This window comes from Numenius arquata, chromosome 10, assembly GCF_964106895.1.
Source record: "Numenius arquata chromosome 10, bNumArq3.hap1.1, whole genome shotgun sequence".
NCBI lineage: Eukaryota > Metazoa > Chordata > Aves > Charadriiformes > Scolopacidae > Numenius > Numenius arquata.
In genome coordinates, this window is record NC_133585.1 from 3,562,027 (window position 1) to 3,577,858 (window position 15,832).

Sequence of the window (15,832 nt, forward strand, 5' to 3'; positions counted from 1 at the left end):
CTCAGACAATTTCTCTGTACTCCTCCCAGGCTACTTGTCCCTGCTTCCACCCTCTGTAGGCTTCCTTTTTGAGTTTGTCCGGGAGCTCCTTGTCGAAGCATTTGTTCAAGCACATCTGCATCACCTGATTTTAACCAGCCAAACGCAAGGCAGGACAAAGAGCACCCTGTAATTAAAGAAACACACGTAGTGCTTTGCAGGCAGGCTGGGCTGACTCATCTGCACAGGTCTGGAAAGGTCCTTTTCAGCCAGTTAACTTGAACTGTTCTGTTAGTCCCCACTTTAGTTTTGGAGGGGAGTCTAGGTGGGGCTTGAGTTGTCTATCTGGCTTGCAGAATGGTACCAGCACCTCCTTGCCAGGAGGCAGGATGTGCCTTTGCATAGGAAGCTGCCTCGTTTGACACTAGATGGTTTTTTTTTGGATCATAGAACATGATCCAAACCTTAGGACCTCATAAATCACCATGCTACATGTTGCCCTCTGTGGTGTTTGATGTAAAACCCTGTGGAGCACCAGTATTTGCTTGCTGAAGAGCAACACGTCTGATGGCACCTTTCAGCACTTACCTCCTTCCAGTGCCTTGGGCCTTATTCACCAACCGTTCATTCTTGGGAAAACCAGCCAGCAGAATTTCTCTTCTCCCTTCTCTTCTTTCCCCTCTGGGTTGAGGTCCATTTTCCAGCAGGCCTAGAAGAAACCCTTCAGAAGAAACCCAGAGAGGACTGGTTCTGAAACCAGAAACCACCATCACAGTGGGATTCAGCACATTAGGATTAGACAAAGAGTGCAGCCCCAGAAGTTTTCCCATCCATAAATTCCTTAAAATATGATGCGGATCAGAGTATTTCCTGGACTGACTGACTGCTCAGAGAGGTTCTCCGAGGAGAAGGACTGTAAGCAGAACTGCTCACACTCAGCCACAGATGAACAAAAAAATAACCCTATGCATTCACTGCATTGATGGCAGAGGAACTCCAGGGCTGCTGCTCCTTTTTTCACTGGCTTCTTTCTAGGAGTCAGTTCTGATGCTCCCAGGGGAGCCCGGAAATTTGTCCTGGGGGCAGAAGCAAGGACCAGGAAACAACACAGTAAGTGTTCTGCGGTGCGAAAAAAAAAAAAACACTGTGAAGAAGAGATCATTTGTTCATTGTGACCACAGGGAAGGAGATTTAATTTAGACACCGAGGGAAGCCGTTGAGCAGGTGAGAGGAAGAAAGCCGTGGAAGAGTTCACCCAGGGAGAGGATCCACTCCCTGCTGCTGGAGAACGTTGTCATGAATAGGGAAGGTGAAGGTCTCTTAGATAAGGAGAGAGAAGAGGGTGACAGGAGGGAATAATGACTTTTTAAAATTACAACGTTTCATCTACTGGAAACTGTGGGAGAAGAGTTACATTTAAAAAAGCCAACAAATAATCACTGTATATTGTCTGTATAATATTGTCAGTGCTCTGACTTCATTTAAATTGCTGATTCAAATGGCTAATTGAAACAAAATGCTTAACATTAAAAAAATAATAATCAAGTTATCTGGAGGTACACACACACACACAAACACCCCCACTACAATTTTCCATCGAGATCCCCACCAGCTAAAAGCCTTGGAGCCTCTACTGATGAGCAGCACTAAATAGGACAAAATATAAAGATACTCTCCACTAAGTAATGCTGCTCCCACAAAAGAAAGAGACAGTCTGTAAGCTCAAGGAATACCCTTTATTATACTGCTGTAGTTAGGAAACAGCAGACCTGCTGCTGAGGGGATAAACCCTCCTTCAGGTTCCTGCAAATATTCTCACTAAATAAATAAATAAAATGGCTTGCATTTCTAAAAATAAGCTTTTCCCCCCAATGATGTCTTCCGGCCTAATAAAATATATTTGCCTTTCCCCACACCCCTTTGCAGGTTTTGTGTGGTTTTGGTTGGTTGGTTGTTTTTAACTTCCTCTGTGGTGCTTATACGGTATGAATAAATCTACTTTGCTTCTTCACAGGAGCCAAAAATTTTTCTTTACAGTAAGTGATTGAATCTGCTATAAAAAAAAAAAAAAAGGCTAGCCACCTTCTGCATAGCAAAGGATAAAAGAAAGGAGGGATTTTTGTTGTGGGTAAATAGTCCAAATAACAATTAAAAAAATATATATTAGCAGTAGGTTCCTTCAAATGTTCACTGTGAAGTGAGTTCCTGGCATGATCGTTATATTCATAACCGTTTTACAGGAGAAATATGAGGCACAGCTGAGTTTGCCATCCAGGTGTAGAGCAGTGATCACCCGATACACGAGTGGTGAACTCGGGTAGAAGGCCCTTGTGAAGGAATATCAGGCTGCCTGTGCGGAGCCAAAATAAAAATCCTTTTCAAACAATCCAAATCTAAAAAAAAAAAAAAAAAGCTAAAAATAGTGTAAAGCAGAGAAAATAGGAGTCAGTGTAAATAATGACACAGTTAGACAGTTCTTTAGTTTCACGGCGTGCTCTTCTCCTAACAAAACCAAACCCAAATGTCTGATGGAGTAGATATCCTAGAGAGTAAACAAGTTATGAACCAAGTAGGGTCCCTGGTATTTAAGCGTCAACATTAGATTTACCCACTTTAGCTGCGGGCGGCAGGCCTTACTATACACAGTGCACCGGGAGGGAATTAATCACAGTAAAACACTCAGAGATAACGAGTTGGCAGATTTGATTGAATTTTCATCAAAGAGTACACAACTCCTGTTGCCTCTCTTCCAGAAAGGCCCTTTCCAACCCAGGCAATTCTGATCCGAGGATCTTGCGGGAGTCAATGGACCAGATCTCCCTCTGAGTTTCTCCCCACCCCACCCTACCACCAGCCAAAATGTAAAATTCTCCATGAGCTTGTGAACTGTGTGGCAGCAGAGGACTGCGTTGAACAGGAAAAGTGGCACCTTGATGGGAAGGACAAGGGCAGGTCACACCAGCGGGACCTTGCTCCTTTCCATCCCCGCTCCCCAACCGTGACCGCCTGGGGAGCCGGTGGCCCCGCTGGGAAGGCGGGTGGGCTCCCACCATCCCCGGGCTCTTTGCCCCGGTACCTCGGAGGTGCCGGCCGGGCCCCGGCCACCGGGTGGCAGCCGCGCTCCGTCCGCCGGGCACCGCGGTCCCCGCGGCATCACCGCGGGAGGCCCCACAGCGGGAGCCGTGGGTCAAGGGGCTGCCCCGTGCTCTTCACCCCAGCCAGGTAATACCATTCTCCCACCGCAAGCATCTTTTCAGGTGGTCCTTCCGTAGGAGTAGGTGGCCCAGACCTACAATGCACACGCGGCAAAGCCCCTGTATGAGGGCAAACCTCCACTGCTGTCCCAGGGGACGTGGCTACGGGGCTACTGTCTTTTACTCAAGGGTCCCCTTGGTCCCAAACAGGTTATGGGTTGGGGGGGGGGGAGATGGCACTTCTGGGTGACAGCATACCATCTCATCCACTGCCTTCCCCAGACCCCTACCCATGTCAGGTCAGAGGACACCAGGGGGAGGCACAGGCTGGACCACTGTCCCAGCAGGCTGAGCACGGCTTGTGAGCCGGAGTTAGGCCTGATACAAATCTCATTTACTGCAACATAAGCCCCATTCCCTCCTGTTCAATGCAGGGAGGAAGCAGATTGTCTCCTTGCAGTGCCATCCCTGCCTCCTTTCATTTCTCCTGTGGCCACCACCAACCAGCTCCTTCAGGCTGAGCACACACCTCGCATTCCTTCCGATTTTCCTCACTCCCTTCTCAGTCATCCCAAAATTTGCTCCTTCTCTGAGGGCGTGGTGCCCACTGTTGAGCACATTTCTCCAGCTGCTGCCTTCCTGGTGTCAGGATGACTTCACACCGTGACCTCTGCTGCTCCTGCTGCCGCAGCCCCAGCTTTGTTAGCTTATTTAGCAACCCTCTGGCACCGCTAACTTGGGTTCAGCTGCAGCTCCACAAGGCCTCCGGGGCCAGGCAGCACAGGACAACTGCCTGGGACCTCGCTGCCTCGTCCCCTTTGTGCAGCTCGTCCTGCTTGCATAGCCTCAGTTGGCTCCTACGCTCCCCCAACCAGCTCTGGGAATCCCAGTCCCACCAGCACTCACCTCCCACACCAGACTAGCGTTGTCCTCAGCCAAACTCAGTCCATTGCTGTCTGCTCTGTCATCCTTTTTAATAAAGGCAAGACGGGCAGAGCCATTACAGCCCCAACAAGGCCCATCCTGTCACTAACAGGACAGAGCTACAGAGGCATCTGCCAACTAGGTGAGAAGCAGCCAGTCCTCTTCTTCAATCCTTCCTGAGGACCAGTGCAGGTGTTTGGGATGAAGGGAGTGCAATTTATTCCACCTGGGAAAGCTTTTGCTGGCAGGTTGCTGCTCCCTGTACATCACAGAATCATAGAATTGCCTGGGTTGGAAGGGACCTTTCAGATCATCAAGTCCAACCATCAACGCAACACTGGCAAAAACCATCACTAAACCATATCTCTAAGCACCACATCTACCCATCTGTTAAATACCTCCAGGGATGGGGACTCCACCACTTCCCTGGGCAGCCCGTTCCAAGGCTTAATAACCCTTTCAGTGTAAAAATTTTTCCTAATACCCAATCTAAACCTCCCCTGGGGAAACTTGAGGCCGTTTCCTCTTGTCCCATCACCTGTTCCTTGGGAGAAGAGACCAACCCCCCCTGGCTACACCCTCCTTTCAGGGAGTTGGAGAGAGCGAGAAGGTCTCCCCTCAGCCTCCTCTTCTCCAGGCTGAACACCCCCAGCTCCCTCAGCCGCTCCTCACAAGACTTGTTCTCCAGACCCCTCACCAGCTCCGTTGCCCTTCTCTAGAGACAGTCCAGCACCTCAATGTCCTTCTTGTAGTAAGGGGCCCAAAAATCATCCATGTTCTCCAGTGTGAGGGGCAGACACGTGCCATGGAGGCCAGTACCACGGTCCCCACCAGCAGCCACCTGCTGAAAGTTAAATCACTGCATGTTGCGAGGGGCTGGGTGAGAGACGTTGGGAACGCTCCCACCTCCCAAGGCCTTCTGGCAGGGGCAGACAATGCAGATATCCCATGCAGATAATTTAGGGAAAGTCCAAGGGGTGGGGCTGAGGGGGGGATAAAACTGGATTAGCAGTTCAAACTTACATCCTCAGCACCGGTGAACTGTCGTGTAACTGATACCCGGCCGGGGGAACTCACCCTGCCTGTTCCTGTCCTGCCTGGGGCAAACTTTAGAGATGAGACACAGTGAGAGCAGGGACCTCCAGAGCAAAACCTCGAGCACCTCTGACACTTGCTGCAGGTGTATCCCTCTCCCTCAGGTGTCAACTGCTGACATTTGGGTGCTGGTTTTTCCCCTTAATCCCAGGCTGAGACTCACATTAGCACCCACGTGCTGAAGAGGAGAGACCCTGTCCTCAACGGTGAAAGAAATGTCCATTATAAATCCAGCAGCACCAGGGGAAGAGCTGGGTCCCTACACCAGAGGGCCTGGTACCTCCTGAGATCCTGCCGCAAGCCCCAGGGAGGAAAAGCAGAACAAGGAGTCCTGACATCTTTGGAAACCAAGGCAAGGGACCCTGTGGGCACCAAAGAGCTGCCCTGGTCCTACCCCAGCATGTCCTGAGCTCACTCCATTGGTTTTTGGGGGGATGGTGCTGGCCACGTCCTGGCTAGAGAGCAGAGGGGCAGACTCCTCAGGAGCTGCTAATGATTCACCACCGTCCTGCCTTTGCCCACCGTTTTTTTCTAACCAAACCATTGTTTAGATGAAGGTCATTTGTCCACAGCGCAATTATATCAGCTCAACCCGCACAGTCCTATGCTGCACAGCACTTGTTTTCCTCTAACTCACTCCCGACCCTGTCATTCCAAATAATCCATGTAGGTCCCATTTTATAGGTAGGAAAACAAGATGAGAGCGGCTCAGGTGGCCATTTGAAAAGCCAGAGGCTGGCACCGGTTTGGGGATTAGATGCTACATGTGCTTGATATTCACGGGTGAGCCAATCACCTGGCTGGGCCAGCTCTTTAAGGCTAAACTAGACTGATTGAGAAAGAGGAGGCAGAAGAGGAGTCGGGGACCCACCAGTCACTGGCAACGTTGAGTGTTTGCACACCAGCTGGCTGTTATCTGTGTTCCAGGGCTTTCCATTCCACCCCAGCATTCAGGCAGGTTAGCTGGCACCCTGGGGTCACTGTGGGGTGCTCTCAGCATATTACAGAAGCTGCAATCAGGTGGGGACATCCCCCGGGGGGATGACATGCTGAGGGAGCTGGGGTTGTTCAGACTGGAGAAGAGAAGGCTCCGGGGAGACCCCATAGCAGCCTTCCAGTATCTGAAGGGAGCCTACAGGAGAGCTGGAGAGGGACTCTTTGTCGGGAGTTGTAGTGACAGGACAAGGGGTAATGGTTTTAAATTAGAAGAGGGGAGATTTAGATTAGATCTTAGGAAGAAATTCTTTCCTGTGAGGGTGGTGAGACACTGGAACAGGTTGCCCAGGGAAGTTGCGGATGCCCTATCCCTAGAAGTGTTTAAGACCAGGCTGGATAGGGCTTTGAGCCACCTGCTCTAGTGGAGGTGTCCCTGCCCAGGGCAGGGGGGTTGGAACTCAATGATCTTTAAGGTTCCTTCCAACTCTAACCATTCTATGATTCTATGACATTGCAGTCCCTTGCTGGGGGTTTGAGAGGTGGCATCCTCACAGGTGTCCATCCCCCAGAGCTGCTCAGCCCCGTGTCACACATCCAACCAAAGCTTTGCTGGTGCAGGACAGGGTAAAGTCTGCCTGGATTCTCCCTGTGTGTTATTTCTTTCTGTTCAGGGTGGTTCTTTGAGTTTCAGGGTTGCTAATCTTTATAGATAATTCCTTTTGCAGAGCCAACAGACTATTAAAAAAAAAAAAAAAAAAAAGGCAGAATGGCTCAATGGACAAACAAAGGCAAAAACCTCAGTGCGAAGGTGTCCCCGGTGCCAAGCAGACTCAGAGACTCAGATGGTTACTCCACGTGTCTCTCCTGTGCTGCTATTTCTACATCTACCATTTGCTCTGCTCGTGGTAGCATGACATTGTGAGCACATGTTCCACCGTTGCCCCCCAGACCTTTATCTGCAGAACTGGTCTCTCACCAAGTTATTCTCCCGGCGTAGGTTTGGACAGTTGACTCTTCCCCTCGAACTAGAACTTTGTACTCGTCGAGTGAATTCCATCCTATTTGTTTCAGCCCGTGTACCCCACTTGCCAAGATCTTATTGGAAATCTAAGCAGGGTGACCTCCAACACATTTTTCGCTCTTCCCAGCCTAGTGTCAACACATTTTCCACTCTTCCCAGCCTGGTACAGTCTGAAGAAGTGGGAAGCTTGGTCTGCCTTCCATCACTTAAATCAGCAGGGAAATTAAGAATAGCTCTGCTGCAGGCATGGATCCCAGAGCTGTTCCTGCAACCCTCAGATTGAAAGTGGGTGCTCTCAGCCCCATTGCCCAAAACCTCCACAACCATCCTCATGTAGGTAAAATCAGGAGGGTAAGAACAGTCGTTATAATGTCATGTAACTCTGTACCAAAAGCCATACAATCCTGCTACCTCGCCCTTGCCTGACTTTCTTTCCTCAAAGACTCCGGGATGAAATCACCTGGCATTATCAGCTGGAGAAAGTCATTTCTGTGCCAGCACGGGCTGTTCTTGAAGTTTATACCTGAATTCTTTGCAAACGTGACCCCCTCAAACACAGCTCGGATGAAGCAAAACACATCCCTTCCAGAACACCCCAAAAGCCTGCTGTGTGAGTGTGTGTGTGTGAGTTCGAGTGTGTGAGTGAATGAGTGAGTGTGTGAGTGAATGAGTGAGTGTGAGTGAACGAGTGAGTGAGTGTGTGAATGTATGAGTGTGTGAATGCAGGTGGTGGACTTTGTAGATTGACTTTTTGAATGAGACTTCTGTCTTAGCACTGCCACTAGACTTAAGAGACTAAATGAGGACACTTTAAAAAGGTAATCAGAAATAGCAAAGAGTAGATATTGGGCTGCGGGGTCCCATCAGTGTTACTTCCCCAGGATTTCTTTCACACTTGCGACATCTCTCTCCCCCCCTGTTAACACTCCAAACACAAACACCAGGTTGACACAGGGCATTTTACCCACCAAAACTAACATGCAGAGGTCTGCAGCCCTTTTCTTTAAGCGAGGAAGCAGTTGTGGAAAGGGAAGAGTGTGTTTCCAGCTCCATTCTTTAAAGAAGACAGGGCAGACAGGTTCTTTAAAGACCTGGAAAGGCAGCAAAACCAGGCAGGCAGGTAAGGGCTTCATTCCCAGCAAGGAGACCTAAAAATGTTCCTGGCGAGAAACGTAGCAGCTTCTAGCACCTCTCTCCTTCAGGACTCCGAATGTCCTTTCCTTGAATGCTGCCACAGCCCATCACACATCATAGTGGGGTGACACTCTGCTCAGGTGGGAATCCTGAAGGATTTTCAGTTGTGAATGGACTTGGACAAAAGACACAAGTACCATCCCCATTTTATAGAGCAAAAAAAAATGCTGCTCACAAGATACAGCTCTTCACCGGTATAAGCCAAAAGGGAAAGGAAGAAGCAAGTCTGGCTTCTGGAGGAATACAAAGACAGGTCTCTGCTCTAGTGCTGTTGCACAAGAGGAAAGAAAGCCTTCACTTTGAAGGAGGCTGAGGTATGGATGTAGGCAAAGTTGGGGGTGGCAGACAGGGAGAGGCACGCCCCACCTTTGAGGTTTTTCCTTTGTGTGCCACTGCCAAGCCTAGAGTAGGGAAGGTTGGGATGAGGGTCCAGCAAGTTTCTCCTTTGTCATTCCTGCTTCTCATACCAGCAGCAGGTATGCCTTCTCAGGGCAGCCCCACCAGTTTCTCCCCACCAGGGTATGCTTGCTTCCCCCAACAGGAGTCTATCAGAAACCTCTCCAGAAGGAGAAGAAATACCTGGGGTTCAGTCAGCAGCTCAGAAGGGAGATGTCTCTCTGATCTCTAGACCCCGGGTTATTTTAACTTTGGGAAACCATTTTTGTTCTCCTAAGTGCCCAGAGAGGTGGTGAAGGCCCCATCCCTGGAGACATTCAAGGTCAGGCTTGATGAGGCTCTGAGCAACCTGATCTAGTTAAAGATGTCCCTGCTTACTGCAGGTGGGTTGGACTAGATGGCCTTTAAAGGTCCCTTCCAACCCGACACATTCTATGATTCTAAGTGTTGGGCAGCCCCCAAATGTCCAGGCTGCTATTGCGGCAAGGAGAGAAGGTAGAAAGCAATGATGCAGAGCAGGCACACAAAGAGGATACACGGTGGCATGGGACACCACGTTCTGCCCAACAGGAGGAGCAGCAAACTGACCTTGGATGTACCTCATCCATTTCCCAGTGCTGGAATTTGCCCCTGTGCTCACTATGTAGCAATCCGTCCCCAGGGCTCCCACTTACAGCCCCGCAGCATCACCTCTGTCCCCACACAGGTGGAGATCCACTCTGGGATGCAGCTGGCATCTTAGATGCCTTAGCTGCACCTAAACCTGGGTGACATCCACCATGGAGCAGGAGACAGTGTGCCCACGCCACCTCAGCTGGGTGAGAGGATCTGCCACTAGGAGGTGGCATTTCCCCAGGTCCCTGCTTGGCAGCAGGGGATGGTTGAGAAGATGGTCTCAGCCTGGAGGGAAGGGGCAGGAGATGTGGGCTGCAGGTGTGGGAAGGAAGGCACGGAAAGACCTGGAGGAGGAGAAAGGGCAGCTGAGATGATGGGAGCACACCGCATCCTGAAGAAGGGAGGCTGCAGAACTGCAGAGGGTGTCTCTGCCCGGCGAAGGCAGCCCGGGAAGGGTGGAGAAGGGTGCTCACAGCATGCTGGCTCCTTGGCACCTGGCCTGCCATGTCTGATGTGGGCAGAAAGACACCAGAGAGCACCAGGGCCGAAGAGAGGGTGGCAACACAAAGACTGCTGTGTTCCTCTGCTCCCCATCCCGTTCTCCCCCTCCTCTCCCAATTTATTTACCCGAGTTCAAAAGACAGCCTCACAGTCCCGAGGGGATGGCTGAAGTGGCCAAGGGGTGGGCTGTGAGGTCATCTTTAATGAGGGCAAAAATCCAGTGTCAACAATGCTGCCCATTGTATGGCCCTGTTTAGACAATGCCGGCTGGGTTCTTGCCGCTGGCAGCCCCAGGACTAGGAGCAAAGCCTCTTTGGGGTAACAGGAGGAGGGGGGAGGATGGGCGGGGGGGGGGGTCTGGCACCGACTCAGGCAGCAAGGGATGGGGCAAAGTGCAGAGATAAGCACCCTATTCCAGTCACCAGGGCGTTATCAGCCTAATTCTTGGTGCTGATAAGATTACTGCACCGATGGCAGGGAATTTAGCCATCCTGGTCACAGCCTGGAGGCATGGTCCGTCACCCCAGTTACATCTGCCTTCCCTTCTGGCCCTGGCAATGAGACACCAGTGATTTCTGCTGCCTTATCGCCTCCCTCTAACCCCTCATTTCCCACTCTGCAGCAGTGGGGTGGCAAAGTGAGCACCAGCTTCTCCTTTCATAGAATCATAGAATGGTTTAGGTTGGAAGGGACCTTAAAGATCATCGAGTTCCAACCCCCTGCCGTGGGCAGGGACACCTCCCACCAGACCAGGTTGCTCAAAGCCCCATCCAGCCTGGCCTTGAACCCCTCCAGGGATGGGGCATCCACAGCTTCTCTGGACAACCTGTAAAGCCCTGGCCCTTCCCCAGGAGGTTGTGGGAAGGCAGATGGGAGTTTGGCCACTGCTGCTCTTCTGGGAGCTCCCAACAGCAGATCTTAAATGAAGAGCCCAGGGAAACCCATACCGAATTTAGCCATGCTTTAAGGGTGAGGATGGAGCAGAGGATCTTCAGGAGTTTGTGGGATCCACTGAATTCATGGAGCAACATGTTTTAAGGAGGGGGGGAAACATGGTAGAAAGCAACCAGGCGATCAAGATGATACCCGTTCTTGTAAACATAAATCTCACTTTTGGTAAATGCCATGGTATCAGACTCCTCAAGCCACATTTCCTGAAGCCAGGTGACTACACAAGAGTCTTAGCTTTCCAGGTCAAAAAGGAAAGCCTTTTGCTACCTCTCCTCCGGCCGAGGAAGAGCGTGTGAAAACATTAACACAGGGTCACCAGATTCCAACAGAAAGCACACGGGAGAAAGCAACGTTAAACAAGGGTGACAACCCTACGAGCTGGCATCTCATCCCCTTGACTGACAATCCTGGAAGACCTGCAGCTGCCGTCACCTTCCAAGCATTAACTCTGAATTCCCGTAGCCTGAGGCAGGTCTTCTCCTGCCCCCACCTCATTTCTCTGCAACGCATCACTGTGCCCAGAAGTCAACCTGCAGAGAGGGTTTGATGCCTTTGAAGAGCAGATTCTTTATGAGGGGGAGGAGGAGAAAGAATTGGAATGACACAAACCCACCCCTGCACTTCGCTCCTTGGATGAAAAGCCCATGGCATGATTCTCCCGTCCCGAGAAAAAGCTCTAAAGCTGGAATTGCTTCATAATTCTTCAGGGAAACAATGCAAGAGATGCAGAAAATAATCCTAGGAGAATCTTTGCAAACCTTTATTTTTGGCAGAGGGGAAGGGGGTAGGGGTCAGCTCTTTCCACAGTTTTATTCCCTCTTTATTTGAGTCTCCTTTTTTTACAACTTCTACTTGTGAAATAGAAGAAAAAGGGGGAAACAAGGAATGCTGTTAAAGAAGATAAACAAACAACATGAAACAAACCTTGCAAAGCCCTTGCAGCCAGCTTTTTTTTCTGTGTGTGTGTGGCTTTTTCAACATTTTTGGAGGGGGTAACTGAGGAGATTCGCTCAAATTTCCAAGATGTCGACACCAGACGAAATCGCCTTGCAAAACTTACTGCTAAATGGAAAAGCAGTACTTGTTCTTTTTTTTTTTTTTTTTTTTTGAGGGGAGAGTGGGAAGGAAAATGTTCTGGTGAAACATCCTTAGCTTAGCCTTGATGCTTTTTTTCTGCATTCTGGCACCGTGGCAGCAAACTCAGGCTGGTTAGTGCATCCCAGGAGAGGAACGCAACCATTCTTTCTCATATGGGCTCTGCTCACAGATAGTGTCCTTAAAGATCATCGAGTTCCAACCCCCTGCCATGGACAAAGATACCTCCATTAGACCAGGTTGCTCAAAGCCCCATCCAGCCTGGCCTTGAACCCCTCCAGGGATGGGGCAGCCACAGCTTCTCTGGGAAACCTGTTCCAGTGTCTCACCACCCTCACAGCAAAGAATTTCTTCCTAAGATCTAATCTAGATCTCCCCTCTTCCAGTTTAAAACCATTAGCCCTCATCCTATGGCTCCACTCCCTGATCGAGAGTCCCTCCCCATCTCTTCTGTAGCCCCTTTAGGGACTGGAAGGGGCTCTAAGGTCTCCCTGGAGCCTTCTCTTCTCCAGGCTGAACAACCCCAACTCTCTCAGCCTGTCCTCACAGCAGACGGGCTCCAGCACTCTGAGCATCTTCATAGCCCTTTGCTGGACCCATTCCAACAGATCCCTGTCCTTCCTGTGCTGAGGACTCCAAAGCTGGACACAGTAGTCCAGGTGGGGTCTCAGCTGGACCTGTTGGCCACGGTTCTTTTGATGCAGCCCAGGATGCGGTTGGCTTTCTGTGGGACTGTGAGACCCTCTGATAAAAAGTACTCTACAAGAGCTTTTCACTAGCACAGTACCTCAGCTGGGTCATGAATCTGTGGGGAGAACTTCTCCAGAAGGTGGAAACAGCCTTACATTAGACCATGCATTTCTAAAGAAGCCCCGTGTGCTGCCCGTGGCATGGCTCTCCTCATCACTGCCCCATGTGCTGCCCGTGGCATGGCTCTCCTCATCACTGCCCCGTGCCACGGCCCTGGCATTGCATCAGCTCATTTATGAAAGACCCACAACCTCAGGCAGGAGTCACCAGATGCAGAAGAACTGAATCAGTTTCCTGAGGATGATGGCTGAAGCTGCATCTTTGCTAAGCAGTGTTGGTGGACTCCACCAGCAACGTACTTCTGCTGAAGGCTCAGCTGGGCAGCTCTCCCTGGAAGGAGAGAAAAACCTGTCTGGAGAGATACCAGAGCAGGAAAATCCCAGTTTCAGCTGCATTTTTGTGTCTATACTAGACATTTCTGGTTTCCCACCCAGTGATCCCCCCTTTTATCTCAAGGCTTGAGCAGCAGAGCTGAGACAGGAGCCCGCAGCAGAGATTTAGATGGGCAGGCGATGGGGTCCAGGGGTGCGCAGGGTGCTGGCCATCCCCCTGGCCAGCAGCTCTCCACGGGAGAGAACCTGGCTGGCCCGGCGCGGCCAAGCCTCCAGCCGGCAAAGGGCCAAAAAAAAGCCTTTTGACAGGCAAGGCTGGAGCTGGTGCAATCTAAACATTGGGAAAGCAAACTACCCTGCACCACCTCACCAAGATGTCAATGCCTGCACCTCGTGGCTACGTTCAGGAGCACGAACCTGTTCCAAAAGTGATCCAAATGCCAGCTGCAGAAGCTGGCCAGGCCGTGGAGGGTCTTCCTCAGGGCTGTCCTGAGCGCACAAGACTTGAAACCTTCCGGGTGAGCACAGCCCTGACAACGGTCAAGATCCATCTCTCCCTCTGTGCAAGAGAAAAAATGTGATGGTCACCTCCCAGGACAACTTGGCAGGGAAATATTCAGAAAACTTGTTCCTGTTGTGTGGGAGCAGCCAGACACAGTGTTAATTTTAGAGGATGACAAGGTCTAGCTGCCCTGTGTGTTCCCTCTTAGCTGCACTCCACGTCTGAGGAAAGAAACTGGTGAGAAGGGAACGGGCTCCGGTGGGTCTGGGTATCTGGAAAACTGCAGACCTTGAATCCCTAAAAACTTCCTTGTCACCCACTGGTAGCATTGCCAGTTCTCCCCCCGGTTCGTGGCATTGAGATTGTTTTCCCCACGTGGCACGAGCTACAGATTATTTTTTAAAAACAACAAGTACCACCTTCTTTTTGTGTTTACTTCCTTTCTGTTTTTCTTTTGGAAATAGCAGGAGTCAGATTTCCTTAGGGCAGTTTTTAGCACAGTTTATAGTGCTTCCACCACTCACATAGAAAGCAGGTAGAATCTTTAATTAAAACATCATTTCTCCCCAGCATTTGGTAACCCTTATGGTTGTTAACCAAACGTTTAAAGGAGAGTCTTAAAAGGGAGAGTTTAAAGCCCGTCTGTGACTCATGACAGCTTTCACCATCTAGGAACATCTCCTGACGTGGGCTCTCTGCTTTAATACTGTGTTTCAGAAACTGAGCAAGACTCCAGTTCCTACTGGAAAACTAACCCACAGACTACCCTCAGATCTCCTCATCCATCACAGCGAAATGCAAAAGGAGAGACATATATGTTTCCCCCTTTGGCTGGACACCTCTAAATCCAGAGAACAACCGGGCTACTGTTATTTTTCGCCGTCGCTTTTCCCTCCCAGTGATTGCAATGCAGCTCACTTTTGACGGATGCCACTGAATCAGCCCCGCTCTCTCAGAGCAGGATCAGCCCAGGGATGGACTCTGCAAGTTCTCAGTTGTCCATCTGTACCTCCCGAGGTCAGCTCCATCACTGCGGGGCAGCTGCCTGGACAAGATACGTGTGGGGGGATACGGGCACACTTCAAAATGACTTTTGACATCTCTGTTCCACTCCCAGGGTGACTCATGTCTCAGCCGGGGGCAGAGATTGAACACGGGACACACCACGAGTAGGGGAAAGAGCTCAAACAGGTCCTGGCCGGGGTGATGGCACTAGGGCAACCTCAAGCCTTGATGCTAAGCAGCTGAGGGTGCCTGGCACAGTGGCCACATGGTGGGGTTAGGAGAACTGCCCCAGGTTTCTTTGTAAGGGCCCCCTTTTTCACTTTTAATGGCGAAGGTCTCCTTGGGATAGAGCTTGGATTTTCCTGTTGCTGGCATTTACTGGCGGGTGAGAAGGTTGTTATGGAAAACAGCTGATAGCAAACCGAGCTGCCGCTTTTTCCTTCCGCCCTCTGCCAAAAGGGAGTGTTTTCTGGTGGAAAAGGGCCAGGATTCATTTTAAAACGTTACAGCCAACATTTTCCAAGCTGTTTTTGCCCATCGAGATAAAACACCTATAGACATACGCAGGCTTATCTGGACACGCAGTTATGGGCGCGCTTTTCTTTGCGGAGATGTATGATTTTTTTTTATATATATATATATATATATATATATAAAGGTCCCCACAGACCCCTTATACAAGGCAGATGTTTTATGCCGGAGCCCCTTCTTTCCCCAGCGCCAGCTGCGGAGGGGACGCGGGGATCCACCGCCGCCCCCCCGACACCCCTTGTTCCATTTGGGGCGGGGGGGGGGGGATGTGGAAGAGTGGGAACACACACACACACACACACACACACACACACACACACACACACACACACACACGTCCCCCCGCCTCGTCCCCCCGCGCAGGGCTGGCCGCGGCGTGCGCGGAGCGGAGCGGGGCCCGTGCGCGCAGGGTGCGCGCAGGGGTGCGCGCCGCGGGGAGCGAACAGCAGATTGCGGGCAGCCAATGGGGAGGGCAGGCCGAGGTGGCACCAAATTTCCCGCAGCCAATCGGCTGGCGAGGGGGAGGAAGATAGAGAGAAAAAAAAAAAAAAAAAAAAATTAAAAAAAAAAAAAAGGCGGAAAGAAAAAAAAAAAGAAAGAAAAAAAAAAAAAAAGCAGCCAGGCATGATGAGAGAGCCTGGCCCTCGCCATCCTCCTCTTCCTCAGCATCCTTCCTCCCGCCCCCCCGGCCCGCCCCGCCCCGCCTCCCCTCCCGGGCACGCCGAGAGCCGGGCCCCCGCCGCGACTCGCC